The sequence below is a fragment of the Rhineura floridana genome, chromosome 17, assembly GCF_030035675.1.
Source record: "Rhineura floridana isolate rRhiFlo1 chromosome 17, rRhiFlo1.hap2, whole genome shotgun sequence".
In the NCBI taxonomy this organism is placed as follows: Eukaryota; Metazoa; Chordata; class Lepidosauria; order Squamata; family Rhineuridae; genus Rhineura; species Rhineura floridana.
Genome location: NC_084496.1, coordinates 6,985,148 through 7,008,624, shown reverse-complemented (window position 1 = coordinate 7,008,624; position 23,477 = coordinate 6,985,148). Strand labels below are relative to the sequence as shown.

The following is a 23,477-nucleotide window of genomic DNA, read 5'->3' as shown; positions in this document are numbered from 1 at the left end:
TTCCTCCAATTACTATTTTGTACAGTCTTTTGTTTACTGGCATTATCATGCTCTGTTTCCCATTTAAAGGCATGGATGCTTAACAGTAGTCCAAGTCAGGAATGAGGGACCTGTGGCCCTTCAGAGGTTCGTTGGACTCCAGTTCGCATCAGCACCTGCCAATGTGGCCAATGATCAGGGACGATGGGTCCCTGAATAACATCTGGAGGGCGGCTGGTTCTCCAGCCTGGCGACTGTTGCGCTTCTTTTGCCATTCTGGGCAATAGGTTTGAGTGTAATGTTCTGTACAACGTGCAGTGGTGACTGGTGCCCGCTGGGACTGGTAGGGCAGAAAGCAGAGAGCCCAGCGGTAGCTGGAACCACAGCCAATCACAGGCAGAGCTCCAAAACCTTGGTTTTGTTCCCCATCCTCCTCTCTGCCAAGTAGTACAAAGGTGACACTGACATTGAGGCGGAAGCTGAGAGCCAGTGTCACCTCCTGGGCTGGGGCTGGCCGAGGGAAGATTGAGGTTGGTGGGGCAGCATCCCATCCACCCAAATGGATCAGCCTCCACTGACAACATATCACCAAGCTTTTTTTCCCCCCTGTGCAGTTTTTGTTGCTTTGTGCAATGCCTATGCCTGTTCAGAAGCATGCTTCTCAATCCAGCATACACTGACAAACAAAAGAAAAAAATATCACCGATATTCATTTTCATCCCTAATCCCTACCACACCAAAATTGTTGGTAATAGACGGGAGGAAGGAGAGTCTTGGAAGCTGGAAACGGTCCTGGAACATCCTTGGCATGGCCTTACGACTGCTGGCCGTACCTTGGCACTAACAAGTCTTAGGATCAGAATGTAAATTGGTTTACGTCCAGGCTCAACTGGGTTGTTGATGAGGCTATAAAAAGCCTCTCGACAGCCCTATTATAAACCATACACGCTAATCCCCTATCCATCATTTCTTTCCCTCCTCTGTCTCTTCTCCCTCGCTTGCACAGCTATTGGGCTTGCAAACAGATATCTTGTGCAAAAAAAACCCCCAACCCCATGTGATCAACCTAACATTTTAAAATAATCCAAATCAAAACAAGGCAAGGCCTAAAGGCAGAGAGCGGCGAGCCCTTGTATTTGTCCACAATGAATGGTTGTTGTAATCTCTTTCGGATTCTAGCCAGGAGAGGTGTGTGCGTGCGTGCGTGCAGAGCGGGGAAAGTGAGAGATGAGGCTCACTGGCCTGCAGTCATGCATTATTGATAATAATAGCCATGTCTCTTTAACTGGCTTTGCTCTACGACGCTCGAGGGTGCGTGCGTGAACATGCCAGCAAGCGTGTGTGTGTGTGTTCAGGGAGGGAGGAAGGCACACACACAGAGAGAGAAAACCAACGCTAGCATCTTTCATTCCCTGCACTCTGGATAACCATCTCTTGATTTTTGCTGGAAGGGAGGGGAGAGAGAAGAGGGGACGCCTATCCCGCCGCCTCCCCGCCTCTCTTGCTGCTCCATTCATCCTGAGCTGGTGGGATGCATTTTCCTTGAGTACCTTTTTCCAGATTGTTGTTGTTAGTATTCCCATCTTTATTATTTTTTTACAACAACAACAGAGACCAGCCGGGGATTCTCTTCTGAGCAATCTGGAGAGGCTACCTAAAAGATTCTCTGGCTGAGGTTCTCCATCAGGTTGGATTGGAAAACAAGGGAGATCTTGGTCCCCCGCTCAAAAAAACCCTCTGACACTCCTCCGTCTCTCTCCTGTGGCTTCTCTTCTTCCCACGAAAAGGCCAGTTGTGTGCGGAAGGCATGGCATGAACTAGCACTACTCTCCTGGAGGTAAGCCTGCTGAATCTCTATATTTGCCTCTTTCCATCACAAATCCTGCTCTCTGTATAGATAGCATGCACACGCACCACTGAACCTTGCCACCAGGTATTGATGTCTGTAGGATGCGCATCCCACCCAGAGGGTGTTTATTTTTCTCTCTCTTGCATCCGCACCACCAAGGGAGAGACCATCTCTGGGCTGTAATTACATCCTTCCTCATTGAAGATCAGAGCATCTCAGAATGGGTGTTACATAAGGACAAACCTCCTTGCCTTGCTTCATAGGGCTCCATTGCTGTGTTTCTGCCTCTGGTAGACACTCTAGTGGGCTGAGTGGCAGTCTAGGTTGTTGTTGTTGTTAGATGAGGGACACACACACACACTGGATTTGAGCCCTCCTTCTCAACCCCCACAACCCAATTTCTTTTGCTGCATTGAATGGAAATTTTAGTGAACAGCCACCAAGACGATCTCCTCTAGAGGCTGGGCATTGAGTGGGGCATGGTGGTGTGTTGTCATTCTATTTTGGGGTGGGGGAATGGGGCTGTTGTGATTCATGGATTTGGGGGATCTCTTGATAGCACTGTTTCCTGATCCCCATCTGGTCTGGCCAAGAAGATCTGGAGGTGAGGTGGTCACTTGGACCCCACGTGGCTTGCTTGGTTCAGAAAGGAGGTAGACTTGGGGTCTTGCTGCTTTGCATCTTGTGGCTCTGTCCAACAGAGAGAGGATAGGGCTGTGCTGCTGGGTCTCTCTCCTTCCATGAAGTGCCTCTCTGATTGTGTGAAAGAAATAAAATTAAAAATCTGGTGGGGGTTGTATGTCCACTTCTAGGTGGATTTTGAGTTGCAATCCTGGCAGTAAGCGCCACTGAACTATTCAAGAGTTGCTTTTGTGCACAGATGTGGCCTGCACAAATTGAATTTCTAGGCCTTTTTTCTCACTTTCTTACTAGCTTTGTTACCTGTGCTTTTTATCCCAGTAAATTGGCCCACTAAAAAAATAAAACAGGTTAAGCTTTGCCTGGCTCAGAGAGAGAGAAGTGGCCTAAGCACGGATCACCTGTTACATTTTTTGCAGGCTTCTGTTAAAGGCACATCAGCAGGGTTCTTTTTTAAGTGGCAACCCTGTCAAAAGCCCCCCCCCAAAAAAACCCAAGTATTCTGGGGGTTCTGCTCAGACACTGCCAAGAATTAGGATTTGGGATGGCACAATAAAGATCAGCAGCCACCGAAGAGAGGAGACATTGCCAGCATTTCAACAGGATGATGTTTAGCTTGCCTGTTATTATTTGGAAAAGCAATGGGTTTATTTTTGTGGGTGGTGGAGAGAGTGATGTTGTTTGGAAGATGTCTTCTCTGCAGCCTTCTCACCATGCCTAAGAGAGTCATCTGTGGCCAGCTGGGGAGCCTGTTTTATCACTGAATGTGGGGCTTGGCTCCTTTCTACAATAAAGATTCTGAAGGTTCAAATTTGCACACTCTCTCCTGAAAATCCTGCCCTCTTAATCCCATGAATGTAGGAGCTGGTGAACTGGTGGTTATCTCTCTCTCCCCTGCCAACAGTCCATAGGGTTGCCAACTCTTTTTCCAGCCTCTGCTCTCATGCCTTTCCCAGTAGTTGAAGCCATAGATATAAGAAGCTGAACAGGTGTGCTTCCTTGCCTCCCAAAAGCTTCACCTGCTGATATCTGCAGATTAAGCAGCTGTGAAAAGCACAAGAACAGGCTAGGCCATTTTTCTGGTCAGTTGGCAACCCTATTGGTTGGTAAAAACACCCTGGTACATGCCTGAGGCGCTGTCCTCTCTATGTTCGTGTCTTCGAACTGAGTTCTGGCATGAAAAGAGGATTGTGGGGGTAAGGCTTGTGAAGGTTTGTGTGTGAACTGATAATAATTCAGTCTTAATTTAGCACTGGAAAATGCAGCAAGTTGTTAACTAAATGGGTCTGGTAGTCATGCAAGATTAGTTGTGCTGATTCCCAAAAATAAGAAATGCAATGAGCAGATTATGGTGGGCTATATTCTTCCCTGTTTCTGTTCTAAAAATGGTCATTCCCTGGTTAACTTGTGCCCGCTATCTTGGCAATGCATATTGCTCAACCCAGACGTGTGGGAGCTGGTTGTGCCTACTCTTGGTAGTGACAAACAAAACAAAACATTTTGCATATGCTCAGAGAAACTCTCAAGTTACTAACTGAAGTGCTCCAGGGCTGCCATTTGAAAGATGTGCAAGGGATCAACCCAGGTTCAGATTCAGCATCCTGGATAGTTTTGGTGTTGTTTCGTCATTGTTAGCTAGCCTTTCCCAACCTGCCATCTTCCAGATGCATTGGACCACAGCGCCCATCAGCCCCAGCCAGTGTATCGGGGCTGTTGGGAGTTGTAGTCCAGAAACATGTGGAGGCTGGAGAAGGCTGGCATAAGGAGTTTGTCTCTTGGGACTAACAAGACCAGGGAAGCAAATACAACACAGTCCTTCGACCCTCCAGATGTTTTGTACTACAACTCCCATCAGCCCCAGCCAGAGCACCTGGGTGTCTGCTCAGTCTGCTCCCCAGGGGCAACCTCAAGGCCTCTCCTGCTTTTCCTCCTTAGGGTTCTTTATTTTTAAACCAGATCTGACTTGCACCAAACAGTCTCTGTCAAACAGAAAATGACAGCCAGTGGTGCCTGGGCCATTAGGGCAAATGGGGAACTGCCCAAACTCAGCTGACCCTGCTCATCTGCCTCCTTACTTAAAACCAGTCCATGGCATGGCACTGGCTGGCAGCCTTCTCAGTCTCAATGTTGCCCTTGTAGGACTCAGCAGGGAGGGGGAGGACGGGGCAAAACTAGCATTTGTTGGCTCTGTCTGTCATTGGCTCTGGCTCCGCCTCCTGTTGGGCTCTCTGCCTTCTGCCTCGCCAGTCCCAATGGGCATCAGCCATCACTGTCCTCTCTAAAGTAGGCTACAGGGCTTCTTGAAGTTCCAAAGGATTATGGGCAATCTGAAATGGAGGATCACCGATGCCCAGCACTGAGAGTGCTGCTGCTGCCACAAAATTAACCTGCCGGGGGCCATCGTTGTGGGGGGTGGGTGGGGAAATCAGAGACCATTTTGCCAGGGGCCTCCTAAAATCTGCAGCCAATGCAGAGTCCAGAACTAGTTGTACCATCACCTTGTCCGCTGCTTGCGTGAGACCTGAGAAAAGTCCGATTCTCACCAGCACCAAATCTTTGGCTACTGTGGGAATGAGGAACCCGCTGCCCTCTGGATGTTGCTGGGCTCAGACTCCCATCAGCCCCCATCCATCATGGCAGTTGGACTGGTGGGGCGGAAGGCAATGAGCCCAACAGTAGGTGGACCCAAAATCAACGACAGGCAGAACCAGCTAATTCTAGATTTGTCCCCATCCTCCTCCCTGCTGAGTTCTACAAAGACATCACTGCATTTGAGGCAGAGGAGGCTCTCCGGCGTTGCCATCCCCTGGACTGTTTTCTAAATAAGAAGGCAGACAGGTGGGGTGCTGGCTGGGGGCAGACTGGGGTTGGTTGGGCAGTGTCCCACTTGCCCTAATGGACCAGCGTCCATTGCAGCATGGCCAATGGTTGGGGGTGATAGGAATAGCTCAGCAAAGCTCCCCCAATAGAGGGTGCAGCAGTTGTAGGCAGAGTTGTGTTGACTGCTACTGAAGTACCATGGAAATCATCTTAATTAAACTTGGATCCCAGAAACCGGGGTTCAAATTCAGCAGATGGCCTTGGGCAAGACTCTACGCTTGAGGTGCAAAATAAGGAATATTAATGGCCATCCTCGCCAGCCAGCCCATAGCTTCTAAAAGGAAGGATGGGAAGGGACTGAACCCTTTCATAGTCTCTAATCACAGTCATTGGATAGGGACTAGCTGTAGTTACGCACCCGGCAGGGGATATGCACTCTGCACATGTTCAGGGATAGCGTCCCTTTTTAAATTGCTACTCCACATGTTCTAAGAATGAGAGATGGCAGATGGACTAGATCCTAGAGGATGACACAGACCTCAGCTTTTGTTAAGTGTTGACCACTGGCTTACTGTGAAGAAGTATGGAAATTATTTTCAGCCCTAAAAATATGAATGATCAATAATGTTCCGCAAAGTGAACAATCCACTTCCCAGCATTACCCTTATTATCCTCTTAATCTCAAGATTCCATCCCCTCATTAGCACAGAAATGATGTAGGATGGGACTATGGAAAGGAAGGGGTGGAGCTATGCAGAATAATACCAGGCTCAGTCCTCAGTGGCTGCCATTGAATTCTGTGGGACAGACTGCATTTTGGGATGCATTCCCTTTGCCCCTTCATCCCAAATATCGGGTTCACTGGGGCATCCATCCTCATCTTATTGTTGTCCATCCTGTCATGCATTCCTTTTCTCTACTAGCTGTTGGCCTCCGTATTTCATTTTTCCAGTCTTAAATTGCCTGAAGCCCTCCAGAAGTTTCGAGCTACAACTCCCACCAGTCCTAGCCAGCTTGGCCAATGGCCAGGGGTGATGAGAGTTGCAGTTCCAACTGCATCTGGTGATCACCAGGTAGGGGAAGCCTGGCTTCAAGCCAAAGGGTTGAGCTTAGGGCTCTGAAAGCTGCATTCTGCAGGGATTGGGTGCATGGTCAAGTTCCCTGTGGGGAACTCAACTGTGCATCTAATCCAGCCAGTTGTGGCTGGTGGCTCCACGCCTGTGGGGCGGTGGAATCTGCTCTGGGTTTTAGTCCAAACTTTCAAGGAGCTATCCAAGGTGCTGAATCTGGTCTGGTTTTAATAGAACAGTGCGTCCCAAGCTAGTTTCAGCACCCGGGACAGCTCCTTGAAAGTTCTGACTAAAATCTGGAGCAGATACCATTGTACCACTAATGGAGGCACCAGCCACTATTGGATCTAGCTGCGTCTCTATCTTCCCCACTCCTTGCATCACATTATGATGTGAGGTGTGAGGCAGATGGCTGTGGTTTGGGGGGGGAATGTGCTCGGGGCCCAAATCTGGCTTGCAAGCCAGAGGTTTCCCTACCCCTGTTTAAACCTTCAAAAGGAGAATGGAATGGACTGCCTTCAAGTCGATCCTGACTTATGGCGACCCCATGAATAGGGTTTTCATGGTAAGCAGTATTCAGAGGGGGCTTACCATTGCCTTCCTCTGAGGCTGACTGGCCCAAGGTCACCCAGTGAGTTTCATGGTTGTGCGGGGATTCAAATCTGGTCTCCCAGGTTGTAGTCCAACACTCTAACTATTACATCACACTGGCTCTCAGGAGAATGGAAACACACCCCATATTGTACTTAATGCTAATCCTACCTAGGGTAGACCCATTGAATGAATGGACCTAAGTTAGTCATGTTAATTAATTTTGGTAGGTCTCCTCTGGGTAAGAAGTATTTATTGACTGAATGTATATCACATTCTTTCTCCTAAAGGAGCCCAGGGCATCAAACATAAACAAAACAATTTAACCAGAAAAAGAACAGCCTACTACAAACAGCTAAGAACATTCCAAAACACAATTACAATTATTTATTTATTTATTTATAGAATTTATTAGTCGCCCATCTGGCTGGCTGTCCAGCCACTCTGGGCGACGTACAACATAGGCATATAATACCTAAACATTGAAAATCTAAAACAATGAAGATAAAATCTAGCCCACCCCAAAAGCCTGCCTGAAGAGCCAGGTCTTCAAGGCCCGGCGGAAACTCATCATAGAATCACAGCATCCCAAAACTAGCACTGGATACAACTTCCTCTCTTTGAGCTCAAAGGCTGGACCATGCTGTATTTGTTTTCCCATCTGTCCAGATCAACAGCCTTTGGGATTCCAGGTACAATTTTCCCTTTGGTTCCCTAAGCGCTCATCTCCTCACTTTTTCTGATGAGTCCCAAACTAAGATACAACGAGGGCATAAACATAAGCTGCAAAGAACTTCACTGGTGGCTGGTGGCTCCATGTCTGTGGGGCAGTGGAATCTGCTCCAGGTTTTAGTCTGAACTTTCAAGGAGCTATCCATGGTGTATGCCTTAGACAAATGTCCAGACTAAAACCTGGAACAGATTCCACTGGCCCACTGACATGGAGCCATCAGCCACCATAGCTGTTAAAATTGCCATTCATCCATCCCCTGCCCTTCTCCCGTCAACCCTGTTGGCAAGCAAAAATTAATCGGGTGAAACCTTCCCCCTTCTTTGCTTGGAGGAGGGGCAGAAATCACCTGTTAAATAGCTGTTCCAGCGTGTTTTCAAAAAGCTGTTAAAAGCTAGCAGTGCTGCTAAGTGGTGCTATGTGACTGCATATCTTGCCATATTTAACAAATGAAAATAAGAATGCTAGTGTGCACTTAAAAGGACGGACTTGTTATCATGCCATTTATTCATTTGTCTGTGTTACAAAGGACAGGTCTCTGCCCTGAGGAACTTACAACTGAAACAGAGGATGGGGTGGGAAGAGGAGTAAAGGGGGTAAAAGGGAGAAGCAATGTGTTTGTGTTTTGAGTTGCACGTGCTTAGGAGGACAGCTGGCAGAGTAGACATGATGCTGACCTAGTTTGATGTGGTATAAAGGCAGCTATCTGTGTTCGGATCTACTTAGTGTAGCTACTTCTGAACTGTGTACCAGGAAATTGCTGGCATAAAGCAACATCCTATGGGGAGAGGGCTGTTGTACACAGGTCCTGCTTGTGGGCTTCCCATAGGCATCTGGTTAGCCACTGTGAGAACAGGATGCTGACCTGGCTGAACTTTTGACCTGAATCAACAAGACTCTACTTATGCCCCGACTTTAATTCAGGAGGGGGGAAAAGGTGTCCTTGCCTATCTGAAGTTTGCAAACCGCTAAATGATTACACAACACATATTTTCTTTTTCTTTTTCCTTTTTGCAATGAGCAAATTAGATGTTGCCTTCATTGTGTCCAGCCATTCACTCTGCTAAAGATATTTGGAAAACAAGATCTTCAAAACTGGTTTCCCTTCATGCCAGAAAAGTACATCTTTGCACTTAAATGTGGCAAGTTAGCACCTTTTAATGTTCACAGTATCTCACTCCCCAAAATATTGAACCTGTTTCTTTCAAAAAGTTTAGCGCTCCCAGGCAAGGTTTGAGCCAGTTCCTAAGCATTTAGTGGACATTACATACGAAAATGCATTACAGTTGGGGAAATTATTTACAAAATAATTATTTACAAAATAATTAGTCAAAAGTGCATACGAAAATGGCTTATTTGGAGAAAGGTGCCCTGAAATGGTGACGAATTTTCATGAAGATTAAAAACAATTGCAAATTGCTAGGGAGAGCTGAACTTAAAACTGAAAAAACGAGGAACCGAAATGGACAGAATCTTCATGCTTACCTTTTCAAGGGTTTTCTCGTGCACGTCTAATAGTGAGCAGCAAATTGGTTCAGCCAACGTCACTTTTACTGGGCCTAGCCAGGTGTGGGGAACCTTCAGCCCTCCAGAGGTTGCTGAACTACAGCTCCCATCATCCCTAGCCATTGGCTATGCTCGCTGAGGCTCATGGGAGCTGTCATTCAGCAACCACTGGAAGGCCACACCTGCTTGAACTGGAGCTTGACATTCAAAAAGGAAACCTGGCGAGGATGTTGCCCTAATTGGCACTTGATAACTCAGAAGTTGTTTTGCTTCAGGGTTGTTAAATCTTGCTGGTTTTGTGTTTGTTTTTTAAATATGTGTTTGGGGGGGGGACCCACAGTTGGCTTAAATCACCAAAACCAAAAAGAAGCTTGTCAGGTCTTATGGTTCATCTTCAGGAAACCTTGGTTTTATCCTCATGTGACCTTAGCTGAGTGACTAACAGGTTTAGTTTTTGGTTTTTTTACAGGCTTTGTTTTTCGAATGACTTTGGAGCAGAATTTCATCCAGGAGCCTCTTGACCTCTCTCTCAACATCTAGAGTTTCCAGTCTGAATGGGTCTAATGGGTTGTTGCAATGCTAGTCCTACTCAGAGTAGACCCATTGAAATGGCTTTGAGTCATTCATTTCAGTGGGTGTACTCTGAGCAGGGCCAGCTTTAGAGACAACCCAATGGCAGGTGATCAGATGCAAAAAGAGGACCTGGAGGTCAATTTCCCCTTTATTTTTCTTCTGCTCCCTGCCACTTTCCTGGTTTTGTGGTTGGTTTTCTGGAAAGGTTGCCTGCTCACAGCCTTCCTCGCTATGGAGAAATGCATTATATTTCCATTTAAATAATTTCATTTCATTAGTAGCTTTTTTTTCCAGGTTTGCATCTATACCTATAAATTAGCATATGCAGTTTTTATGCAAACTTGGGCCCTCTTTTCTTCTCTCTTCTGGGGATGTGTAAGCAGCCACTCTGGCCACCACTGAGAAGGCCCTGTCTGTTATGCTCACTTGCTTGATCACTTGGGAAGATGGCACACAGGGCAGAGGGGCAGGCCATAGCTCAGTGGCAGAGCACCTGCTTAGCATGCGGACGATGCTAGGTTTGTTCCTGGGCATCTCCACATCTGGCTAGAAACGCCTCCTTGCCTGAAATGCCGGCTGCCCAGAGGTGAGGTGGGAAAAAGAGTGATGGTGGTGGTTGAAGCCGTCTGGCTTGGTGATTCTCCTCACAGCACTGGGAAGATAATAGTCATGACCTGTTTGTAACACACCAATTCTAGTTCTAAGGACCCAGGAATTAGTATTGTTGCATGCCACCCCAATCTTTGAGCGGTGAGAGATCTCCAGGGGTCCCTGCGCTTACCCAGGGGTTTGGTTTCCTTGGGAAGAAGGTCAGCGGAGACTGTAGTGTCTTTATGAAATATGGTTTATTTATTTGCACTCATTCCAACCTGAGCTTAAGATGAAGGGGTTCAAAGCCTCAGCAGTCCAATAGATCTTGCATTTCCTATCAGGCTTACAGGAGGCATCCTAAAGCCATGATGCAGAGAGACAGCTTCTCTGCCTGCCTCCATTTCCCAGCCTTTCCTCAGACTCTGCTCAAAACACAAGCCTCTCCTTGGCTCTCTGGAAGAGTTTCAATAACAATAGGATCTCCCTGGCTCATTCGCCAGTTAATGAGCACTCAATAGGCCCATTAACTCATCTGGCCACTCTATTAGACTAACAAAGGGAGATCTGGTCAGTGGAGCAGATTTCTCACCTCCAGGTGCAGGGTCCCAAATCAGAGGCTGGAATAGGACTCATAGAAATCATCCATCTCAACCCCAAACCCATAACAGTATTCATGCAACATACAACCATTGCCTGCAAGTCACATTGCTAAAGGCTCAACTCCATGGGTTGTATCTAGCTAAGTCCTACTCAGAGTAGACCCACTGAAATTAATGAACCTAAGTTAGTCAGTGGGTCTTCTCTGAGTAGGACTATCTCTTAATTCCACCCATTGGGTTGTAGTCAACCAAGTCCTATGCAGGGTAGACCCACTGAACTTGATGGAACTAAGTTAGTCATGCCTATTAATTTCAGTGGGTGTACTCTGAGTAGGACTAGCATTGAAAACAACCCCTTGTTTTCTGCCTGCTCCATTTGCTTGCTCTGCAGTTGTCTCTCTGTTCTAGTGATCTCAAAGCCAGGAGAGGGTTTGGTTCCTTTTGGCTCTGAAAACAGCAACCCAGAACGGTCCTAAGATAGGTGACCTGCAGTTCAGAAGCTCAGCAGCTGCAGACTGTGAAATGGCAGGCTGTGAACTGCACGGTGCTTTAGCATTCTCGCGTCCACATTGACACTAGAGAGGAGGCATCCGCTGCCTGCTCTGAGGTTTCACTTCCAGAGACTCTGTGCCAGCTGAATCCTGAAGAACAGCGACTTTAGTAACTCACACTGAAAAAAAAAAGGTGACAAGACATCCCCAAAAGGCAGAAAGAGAGGACGTGGTTTTGACCAGGGACGTGAACCAGAAAACAGGGACAATTGGAGCCTATGTTTTGTCCATCAAACTGCTGTTCAGAGGCACAGGATGGCTGCCATCTCATACAGGGTAGCTGTAAGAAAGCACTGCTAATGCAATGCACGGGATTTCCCCAAAGAGAAATTGTGTGTGTGTGTGTTCAGGTTACAGCCTGCCTTTGCTGAGCACAACAGCGTTGCCTTTAAGTTCTCGGAGAGCCATATGTTCGCTTCTTCAAAAGCTGCGGCAATTTGCAGGCAGAGGGGGATGGGAAGAGAGGGGAGGGAGGTTGTTGCTGCCACCACAACTCATGGAGGGATGTCAGAGAGGGCGAAAGCCAGGCCTCTCTATGTAAATAACCCTGCAGGGGGCTGATGGATTGAGTGTGGGCTCTTTCAGTGGCACAGTAACTCCTATTAACCTCCAAAGGGTTTGGCTTCTTTAGAGGAGAGGTTCTTGGAGTGGAGCACGAGTGAATTCTGAACTCAAAGCAAACCCTGCTTGTAAGGCAGGTTGCAGAATATTGGCATTTGGATTTTGGGGAGACCCCGATAGAAAAACAGGGTAGCTAGCAATGGCTCTCACGTAGAGGGTTGAGAATAATTTGTTCCATTATCCTAAGAGCAAATAACTTAGGCCTACACAATTAAGGTGTTTTAGCTACGCTCTCTGCTTGCTCATAATCGCAGGTCATTTGCAGGTCACTGTCTTTCTCAATGGAATGTTGAACTATCAGGGTAACAAATCTGTGGCTGTTTGGGCAGCAAGAGTTGGTTCACACGAGGAATGCTTGAGGAATTGGATCTTCGTGCCATCTAGGGATGGGGAGAAATGCGATTCAGTTCTCATTTAAAGCTGAATTGATCAAATCTGCACTTTCTGAAACAACATGGGAAGCGAAACACTGTCATCCTTCAAAATTCGCACTTCCCTGAAATTGTGCAATGTAGTTCTCCAACAAGCCAGTATTTACAAAAATCGTATATTGGGGAAAATGTGTGTAAAAATGAATATATGGGTGAAAATAACATTAAAAATGCATTATGTTAGGAGAAATTGCTGGCAAAAATATGTACAATAGTAAAAACTGCAAACCAAAATATGTATTAGGAGAAATACGCACTCAAACGCTGAAGTGCTTTCAGGAGGATTAAAAAAAAAAATAGCAGATTGCAGGAAAAACTTGGAGAACTGCATTTAAGGTTGGGAATATGAGAAACTGAGAGAACTGAAATGGACAGATTCTTCCATCCCTAATACAGTCTGATGCAAACTGACCTGATCCGCCCTTCCCAGACTAACATGCAAACCAGAACTTAGCAAAATAGAAAGCTGCCTTATCCTGAGTCAGATGGTTGTCCCGTCTAGCTCAGTCCTGACTGACTGGGAATGGATCTTCCCAGTGCCACATGGAGATGCTCAGGATCAAACCTGAGACCTTCTGCATGCAAAGCAGACGTTCTGCCACTGAGCTCTGGCTAGCTATTCAATGTTTTTTACACCCCGGGTTGGTCCAATCTGAGAGCCAGTGTGGTGTAGTGGTGAAGGTGTTGGACTATGACCTAGGAGACCAGGGTTCAAATCCCCACATAGCCATGAAGCTCCCTGGGTGACCTTGGGCCAGTCACTGCCTCTCAGCCTCATGAAAACCCTATTCATAGGGTCACCATAAGTCGGAATTGACTTGAAAGCAGTACATTTACATTATGGTCCAATCTGGTTTTCTCACATCAAAAAACATATCAAAATAAATTTAATGTATTTAAGTGTGTGTGTGTGTGTGGAGTTATACCACCTGAGGAACTTCAAAGTAAGGCACATAAGAAAATGACGTGTTAAGGGCATAAGAAAAGGCCTGCGGATCAGGCCCAAAGTCCAGCATTCTGGTCTCACAGTGGCTAACCAAATGTCTCTGGGAAACAGCATTCTCTCATCTCGTGATCTCTGGTATCGTGACTGCACAGGAACATGGGAAGCCGTCTTCCACTGAGTCAGACCATTGGCCCACCTAGCTCAGTATTGTCTACACTGGCTGGCAGCAGCTCTCCAGGGTTTCAGGCAGGAAGTCTCTCTCAGCTCTACCTGGAGATGCCATCGGGGACTGAACATGAGACCTTCTGCATGCAAAGCACATGCTCTGCCACTGAGCTACAGCCCTACCCAACATATTCTCCATGTCTTTGTCTTTCAAAGCCATTCAAGTTCGAGGCCATCGCAACATCTTTACCCTTTGCAGTGCCTTCTTCAAAGCGTTTTTGTTCAGCCAAGCCTATCCAGGCATGTAGAAGTTGGCATGCGTTTTAATCTGTTTTTAGCTTAACCGTTGATCTTAATTATATATATATATCTCCAGGTAGAGCTGAGAGAGACTTCCTGCCTGAAACCCTGGAGAGCTGCTGCCAGCCAGTGTAGACAATATTGAGCTAGGTGGGCCAGTGGTCTGACTCAGTGGAAGATGGCTTCCCATGTTCCTGTGTAGTCACGATACCAGAGATCACGAGATGAGAGAATGCTGTTTCCCAGAGACATTTAGTTAGCCACTGTGAGACCAGAAAGCTGGACTTTGGGCCTGATCCACAGGCCTTTTCTTAAAAAATACCTGTTTTTAAAATGTTTACTTACAATAAATAATGGGTATATGTTTCTTTGTACCAAAAGCAGGCAGTAGTAGCCAGTTCTCACGACTGGTTTAAACTTTAGGCCCTCTTGGGACTGGTGGGGCGGAAGGCAAGGGAGCCCTACAGTAGGTGGAGCTAGAGGTAATGGCAGAGCCAACAAATTCTGGTTGTGCCCCCATCCTTCTCTTCCGTGCTGAGTTCTGCAAGGCTAACACTGAGACTGAGGAGGAGGAGGAGGAAGGTGACAGGCCGTGCCATCCCCTGGCCTGGTTGTAAGGAGGAAAGCAGGCAGGTGAGGGCTGGCTGAGGACAGACTGAAGTTGATAGGGCTGGGCCTCATTTGACATAATGGACCCCCCTCTGCTGCCAGCTCAGACTCTTCCTCCCTGCCCCCCGCTTAATATTTTGGGAAAACAACTGTGTGCTGGAACAGCAGACAGCTTCTCCAATACAGACTGCTCAGGTCCTGGCGATCTCCTGGGAAGGCTTTGCTGCATTGTGGAGCAGGGCCTTCTTAGTCATGGCTGCTATCCTGTGGAATGATCCTCTGGCAGGGATCTGGCTTGCTCCAATGCTAGGTGGTTTGAAACACCCTTGTTTACCCAGATGTTTTCTTCATCTTGTTTGCTTTTCCAGTAGCGAGAGACATATGGTATTGATATCTATCCCTATATATTCTCCTTTGTTGGTTCGGTTTTCATAATCGGACTTTTCTCGGTCGTAGCGTATTGCATTGCGTGTTAGGTGTAAACTGCTTTGATAGTTTGCCCCGGAAGTGAAAAGTGCCATATAAGTATTCTCAACAAAGGCATAAATCCAGGTGTTTGCTCACACCGTGTGGGCAAACTCCTGCTTGCACATGGGTGCCCACAGCATGGTTTCAGAATTGGAGAGAAAACCAGCCTTGGCTTTGTTCTTCCACACAGAATTCAACTGTGTATCCCAGACAGATACTTGAAGGCCAATCAAGTAGCCTATTGTGTGTGGCTGATTAGTCCAATGGCGTCATACGCTTCATGCATGACACTTCAAATTACATCTTCATTCATATTTGAAAAGAGAAATGATTACCGTCGCCTGATCCCCATCTTCCTGCCAGAGAGAGGCGGCTATTAAGCTGGGGGGTCAGTCCCCCAGCCTCTTGAACACAGCACTCCTTATCACGTCTCTTCAGGGCTCTCTCTTTGTTTTGTTAATGCCATGCTGTTCCTGCCGGGAGACAAATAATAATATTAACAATACCCAGGTATTCCGACATCTGCATGGACGTTATTTCCCCCTAGTTGAAATATGCATGAAATTTGCATCAAGATGCACTTCACGTGATTGGGGGAAGGGAGTCTAGCATTTTTTGGGTTGTCGGTAAAAAAAAACAACCCTCCAGCTATTCAAAGTGGATAATGTTCTGCAAATGGAAAAGATTTGCATTGCATTGACTTAATGAACATCATTCCGCTGACTTTTTTTTTTAAAAGGGGGAGATAGATTTACAGATTTTGTGGAATGGCCTAGAGTTGGTATAGAATGATTCCTGGGATTTGGAAATGTGTACAGCAGCCTTCCCTAACCTGGTGCCTGTCAGATGTTTTGGGTGACAACTCCCATCAGTCCCAGACAGCGCAGCTGTGGGGAGATGTAGTCCAAAATATCTGGAGGGCGACTGGTTGGGGAAGGTGGTCATAAAGTGACACTGGAAGGCCTCTAGGTCACTGGTGTACATTTTGCTTGCTCGTGAGCCTCTGGCCAAAAGAGAGAACCTTGGCAGGACAAGCCTCGCAAACCTAAAATTAGCTCCGTTGGTCAGACTCGGAGCAACGGTCCATTTACCGCAGTATCTTGTTTCCCAAAATGGCCAGCTGGATATTTCCAGGAAGCCTCCATTTAAGGCATGAAGGCCAGTGCTTTGAATCGTCTGGACCTGGAGGCTATTTAGCTATCAGGTGGCCAGAAGTCACAACCTCTTACCACGCATGATTGCACCTGCTGTTGCATGTGTTGGAAGCGGGGCAAGAGCAACTCCTGTTTTGTTCTTTTGTTTATGTTCCAGAAGGGAGATAGGGCTAGGGTCCTCCAGATGGAGAGGCTTGATTACCTTTACCTGTGATGCTCTGACTGACTTCCTTCCGTTGTTAGACTGATACGTCTTAAGGAAGCTTATCTGCCCTCCTCCTTCCACCCTTTCCTCTCTTCTCTTCTCCGACTGTCCGAGAGAGAGGAGACACCTTTGTCTCTGCTCTCTCTCTCTGAGCCACGAGGGCAACTCCCATGCGTGGGCGCTGTGCCTCCAACTTAGCTAGTTAGTTACAACTAGGTATGCCTTTCTATCTACTAAGTATTTCTACAAATAAAGTAGCTTTTCTTATTTTACTAAGTCTTAAGTCTCAGTGATCTCAATGCAGGGTAACAGCCTGCTTTCTTAGGTAAACGCACACACTGGCACACACGCATCTCAGACCACTGTGGTTCTCTGCTTAACAAATATACAAATTTACACAACAGCAGCACACAAATGGAGAGCCGCTGCCAGTCTGTGTAGAGCCCAGGGTTTGGGTGATACTGAATTAAGCTGATTCAGTAGAAGGCAGCTCCAAATGTGTTGATCGAGCATCTGTCGTACATGCGGATGGTCCCCGGTTCAGTCGCTGGTATCTCTAGGCAGGGTTGGGAGAGTCCGCCCGTCTGAAACCTTGGAAAGCCACTGTCAGTCAGCGTAGGCCATACTGAGCCTGTTGGACCAGCGATCGGACTCTGTGCAAGGCGGCGTCACACTGCAGAACTGTGTAGGGGCATGGTGATGCTGGCACTTTTATGTACTCGCCGCCAGTCCCGAGGTCCTCAGGTTGCTGGTTGCAGATTCCACTTTGCCTTGTCCCAAGCAGTGCAGGATTAATCTTATCCTTTTTTTTTTTTTAGGTGCGCGGGTGTGTTTGCTTCCATCACAATAGCCACAGTCCTTCGTATCCCCCCCCACACACCATCAGGGCTCCACCTTCACATGCTGTCTCGAGTTCTTCCCCTGGAGGTCTTCTAGATTCATGACCCCTGCTGAGAGTCATTATGCGATTTCTATGGCCTGCTCACTAGGGTGGAGGGACAGCAGCTGTTTCAGGAATATGGGGGCAGGATGAAAAAATGGACTTTGCTGGGGAAACAAATTCCCTCTCCAATTCTCTTTACCCGAATAGCAGCAGCTTTCTCTTTCTGTAATGCAACACAGGGTGGGCTCTCGGAAGCTCCCTCCGTCCTTGAGGAACAAAGGGATGGGGGCATCCAGACGGCCACCATCGGGGCGCAGGGTTCAGGATGCCCATGAGATCAGGTGGAATGCGGGAAAGTGGTCAAGCCTGGACCTTGGCCAAAGCAAGAGGCCTCTGTTTTCAATCTCCTTACATAGCTAGGGAAGGACTTTATGGCTGAAGTCCTCCCTCCCCCCCAAATGACCCCTGACAGAGTGGCAGAGGAGAGTGGCAGCTGGTGCTCATAGGGGCTGGAAGGGTGGAAGGCACAGAGCCCCAACAGCAGGCAGAGCCAGAGCGAATCACAGGCAGAACCAACTCATCTTAGCTGTGCCCTCCTCCTCCTCCTTGCTGAACTCTACAAGGGGCAACACTGAAATTAAGGAGGAGGAAGGTGACAGGCACCCCTTTACTCTGCAAAGCTGGCTCTTGTATCAACAACTTGCTTTTGAAAGTTGGCTTTTTGCCATGAATTAGTGTGCCCCTTTCCCTTCACATTTCCTGAATGCAGGCCTAGGTGTGGACAAGCAAGGAGAGGGGAATATCTGTGACACGCATGTGCTCAGAGAGGATTGTTGGCGTGCCACATGGCCACTCTCTTCTTCAAAGCCACCTTGTGGATATTACTCAAAGGAAATGCTGGGGATGCCAGTAATTTAAAGGTAGAGACAGTGAATCCCAAGAAATAGATTTCCTCTCTGCCTCTGATCTTTGATTTGTGGAGGGATGGTGAGTCTATAAATAGCAGGCAAATAAGAAGAGGCCTTAGGTTTCCCTGAGTGTATTTAATGGATTATCTGGATGTGAGGTGCTGTTGCGTCAATGTCAGACTGAGGAAACTGCATGAGGCCCTGGAGATGGGGACCTTTTGAAGAAGAGGAGAGTGTCTGAAGGATCAAGGCTCCAGTTTGGCTCACAGGAAGCCCCCAGCAGAAGGGCCATAGCTCAAGTCTGCCTTTGCATGCCAAAGACCCCGAGTTCAATCCTTTTGAAAGAGCCAGTGCGGTGTAGTGGTGAGAGTGCCAGACTAGGACCTGGTTGACCAGGGTTCAGATCCCCAGTGAGTCATAAATCTAACTGGATGACCTTGGGCCAGTCATAGGGTTTCAGCCTAACATACCTCACAGGGTTGTTGTGAGGATAAAATGGGGAGGACAACTACGTACGCCACCTGGAGCTTCCTGCAGCAACAGTGAGATATAAATGTAGTGATAATTATAATTATTGCTGTTATGCGCCTTCAAGTTGATTTCGACTTATGGCGACCCTATGAATCAGCGACCACCAATAGCATCTGTTATAAACCACCCTGTTCAATCTTGTAAATTCAGGTCTGCGGCTTACTTTATGGAGTCAATCCATCTCTTGTTTGGCCTTCCTCTTTTTCTACTCCCTTCTGTTTTCCCCAGCATCATTTCTAGTGAATCATGTCTTCTCATTATGTGTCCAAAGTATGATAACCTCAGTTTCATCTTTTTAGGTTCTAGTGATAATTCTGGTTTAGTTTGTTTTAACACCCAATTATTTGTCTTTTTTGCAGTCCACGGTCTCTCGCAAAGCTCTCCTCCAACACCACATTTCAAATGAGTTGATTTTTCTCTTATCCACTCTTTTCACTGTCCAAGTTAAATAAATTCCGTGGCATGTCCAGATAGAGCTGGGGGAGACTCTCTGTCTGAAATCCTAGAGAGTTGCTGACAATTAGTTGAGATGATACTGAGCTTCCTGGACCAAGAGGTGAGAAAAGGATAGTAGCTCATGAACAGAGCATCTTTTTTGCATGCAGAAGGTCTGAGGTTCAATCCCCAGCATTTCCGGGTAGGGCTGGGACGGGGAACGTCCCCTGTCTGAAACCTTGGAGAGCTGCTGCCTTGTCAGTGTAAACGGTACTGAGCTGGATGCATCCATGGTCTGACTCTGCATAAGGCAGTTTCATGTGTTTCAGTTCAAGATCAAGGCCCTGTGAATATGGGATTTTATTTTGAAATTCAGTACTGATGCAACAAGGTCACTAATTAAGCGGGGGAAGGAAACTCACAGTGTGTGATGAGATGTGGTTATGGGTATGCTTGTGAGACTGTTAAAGTAAAATAGCTGAAGGGGAAGGTCAGTGACTGCCAAGAGATTCTGGATATGTAAGGAGGAGTAATCAGAAAGCCTGTTGAAACTCAGTTCAGGGGCCTTGGCTGTGGTGTGCCATGCCACTTGTGGTGCACCTCCCAGAAGAGGCCCCTTATGCCCACAGAAAGCTCCACAACTGTGGATGTACTGCCATCAGTGTGCCACCAGCTTGAAAGAGGATGTCTAGGGTGGATTGTGGCAGAGGAAGCTGGTGGCTCCAAGTTAGTGGGGCCATGGAATCTGCTCCAGGATTTAGTCTGAACTTTTGAGGAGCTGTCCAAGGTGCTGAAGCTGACATGGAGCTGCCAGCCTCTACTGCATTGTGGGAGGCCTTGCATCCTTAGGATCCAGTGCCTCCTCAATCCCCTAATGTGTCTGTGAAAAGGGGAAAAAACTATGGACAGCCTTGAAGCAGATATACTGATTTTCCCTCCCCATGGATGTCAAGGTGCGTGTGTGAGAATTTAGAATGCAAAACAGAGATTAAAAGATGAAAAAGCAGTTCTGCCCCCATCTTCCGCCCTGGCCAAAGCAAGCCAAGGGGGCTGAGGAAATTATTCTTCCTCTGCTGCAGAATCTCTCCTCCACCATCACATCTCAGTTACTTAGCTGAACTGTTGTCAGGGGGGAAAATGCATCAGCCTTTGTTAGATGTGTGACCCCTGAAGGAATCAGTAAACCAAACTCTGTAAGTCTGGCTCCTGTTTATTTCCGATCTGAAATAAATTCAGATTTATTTCCCAACCCCAGATATTGCAAAAATCCTCACAAACCCTGCCCGTGGAGTCCTTGAAAAAGTTTTCAGGGTACACCTGTGCGCACTAGTTTTCCTTTTTTTTTTGCTGTGTCCAGCTGACAATAGTGTAACCAGGGTGTCATAGTAGCAACAGCAGTGTCGGTCCAGAGAACAACCTTGACAGGCATTTTTTTTAAAAAAACAACAATTAAACAAATATAATGCGATGCAATGGTTTGTTTTTGGTATGGAATTATGAAGTGCTGGCAAAAAAACTGAACACTCACTCACTCTGAGCCTTAGGAAGGGCAGAAGGCTAGACTGAGTGGCATGACTGCAACTTATCACGTGCCCTGCTCCTGTGGCCTAATGCAGTCAAGTGCATTTGGCGGCTGCATGCTCCTGATGCTGTTGGGTGAAGAGAGAACTGGAAGCTTCCAGCATCCAGGAGAGTTTGGGGTGGTTTTATTCTCCCCTACAATAGCTTTAAGCTGGGGCAGTCTATCTGAGCAGTGAGAGCGTTTTGGCCATTGTACCCTGAAAGTATGACAACTGTAAAAGTACCATGACAATTCTTAACTTGCCCCCAATGTTACCTTTTTTTTTTTTTGAGGGGGTGCACATACATATATAGAAATGGCTTTGATACAATGCTCAGGCTGTGAGGCTCCAGCAGGAAGCTGGGGGGTGGGGGATGAGCTCATGCACATATACACACCCACATGCTCTCTTTCCAGGAATTTATGGCATTTCCATCCGCATCAGTTCCAAGCACCTGAGAGGGACCTTACAAATGAAACAGATAATATATATTGATCTACCTAAACAAACAACAGAAGCAGAGGTCAACTAGATGACATCAGCTTGCAGAATGCTAAGCGCCATCTGTGAAAAGGAGACAAGGAGGTGCATTATTTATCAGGGGATGACTTTATCATTTGCCATATGCCTAGTGAGGTTCAACACCCCAAGCTTGCTGAATGCTTAATGGTACGGCTAATTAAACCCCCAGGCTGCTAGCTAAAAGGGTGTGGTGAAGCCTTTATCTTCCTCTTCTTTTCTTCCTGAACAGAATCATCTGGTCCAGTGTTGTTGGAGGGTTGTGTTTTGGTTTTTTCCTTGAGAGGAACCTGAAGGGGAAAAAAATTGAACTGCAGCCATGAAATCAATTGAAGTTAACCTCTCATGTATTTACATGGGGGCTGTGCACTTCAGTGGATAGATGCATCAACTAAAGATTTGTTCCAGTTGTTTCCAGGCTGTGTTCTGTGGAACTCTGAAGTTCCTTTGAACTTTCCTGCATTCTACAGTGAGGGAGTTATTTTAATTATTTATTTATTAGATTTATATCCTGCGCTTTCTCCCAGTAGGAGCCCATACACACCAGTCGATCACTGAGCTCTGCAGGTGAGGGCCTCCTGCGGATACCATCTTATCAGGAGGTCCATTCCGCAGAACCTTGAGTGTTGTGGCATCGACTGTTTGGAATTCCCTCCCCTTAAATATTAGACAGGCGCCATCTCTGTTACCTTTTTGGCACCTACTGAAGACCTTCCTCTTTCAACAAGCCTTTTAAGTCTGCGTCTGTGTTGGAACGGCTTTTTCAGGTGTTTTTAAAGCTTTTTTTAAAATAAAGATATTTTGTTTTAATACATTTTAATTTGTTTTTAAAGATGCTTTGTGTAAATATGTTTTAAAGTCTTTTGTTTTTAAGAGGTTTTAGGGTGTGTGTTTGGTATTTTTGTTTGGTGTCCTGAGCTCCTTCTAGGAGGATGGGCAGAATATAAATTTAATAAATAATGAATAAAGAATGAATGAATGAATAAGGTGCAGTAAAGGCAGTCTCATTTCCCTGGGTGTGCTTTAATGTGGTGTCCTTCAAGTTTGGGTCTCCAGATGTTGCTGGATTACATGTCCCATTATCCCCAGCCACTTTAGCCAATTGTAAAGGGTGAAGGGAGTTTGCGTCCAACTTCTAGGGACCCAAACCTGAAGGATATTGCTTTCATGTATTGTGTGCAACATATTGTGATCTGACATTACTTGTGGGTACAGGGCCCCCCAACATGCCTAGCCAGAGCCTCCTCTGGGAAACGTGTGCGGCTTGGTACATGTCCCAGAATCCTTTGCAACATGCTAGAATTCCTTGATAGGCACTTAAGGATCCCTTGGCAAACCAAGTCAATGAGGAACGGCTCCCTCAGAATTAGAAACCTGCCGTCTGCTTATATTTTGATACTGTTCTGCTTCTGTTGTGTTTAGGTAATAGAGAACGAAACAAGAAAGTATTAGAGATGGCCGCTCTTTCTGAGTGGCAACTTACAATGTAGCATAGTTAATTATTACATTACTATTAATTACTCATGTTAGTTGCTTGTTACCCAAAGGTCTCCAAATGAGTCATTTGGAAACATAACTATAAATGGATTATGTCATGAAAAGAATTCATACAAAATGCCTGGTAAACAAAAGCTACCTCTCACTTCATTATTTCAAAAAGGCACATTCCTTGGCCACACAGCTGTCAGGGCAGGATTTTGGGGCAAAATGAGCAAGAGGGCCTCCAAATGCAGGAAGGCTAGCTTACCACATTTTGAAGTAATATACATGACCATCAAACAGCCCCCCCCCCACAAAAAACCATTAAGCTCTGCTAACTGCAACACTGCTGATTGAGTTTTTAGGACTGTGCAGCTGCATATAAATAGTACCGATTAATCAACTAAAGCACAAAAAGGTTGATAAAGTATAAACTTAATCAACCCAGCCCAGGCATGTAGAAACTTCTGAGTTAGGACAGGGCTAGCCTATTTGTTAGACATGCAGAACCCTTGTCTTTGGGAAATGGCTGGACAATGAGAGCTTGAAATATCTTTACCATCACTCTACCAACATCCATAGCTTCATCTGCCCATGCGCTGCTTCCCACAAGTTTAGTACTCAGTTATGGATACCCAGCTACATCTATGCTGCATTACTTAAAGCCAGGCTTGCCTAGTGGCTAGAGTGTTGAATTTGGACTGGGGGAACCTGGGTTCAAATCCTTGCTCATCCGTGAAGCTCATGGAGTGACTTTGGTCAG

At 46.6% G+C, this 23,477-nt stretch overlaps 1 protein-coding gene across 2 annotated transcripts in view; it reads left to right on the top strand.

Annotated features, from left to right (window-relative positions):
• The first annotated feature begins 1,366 nt into the window (after positions 1 to 1,366).
• The window catches only part of FBXL16 (F-box and leucine rich repeat protein 16), a 57,192-nt gene continuing 35,081 nt past the window's right edge, over positions 1,367 to 23,477 (top strand). For both annotated transcript variants that reach the window (XM_061599668.1, XM_061599670.1), the window contains exon 1: positions 1,367 to 1,816. The gene's annotated coding sequence lies outside the window, so the exon portion shown is untranslated. The remainder of the gene's footprint in view (positions 1,817 to 23,477) is intronic.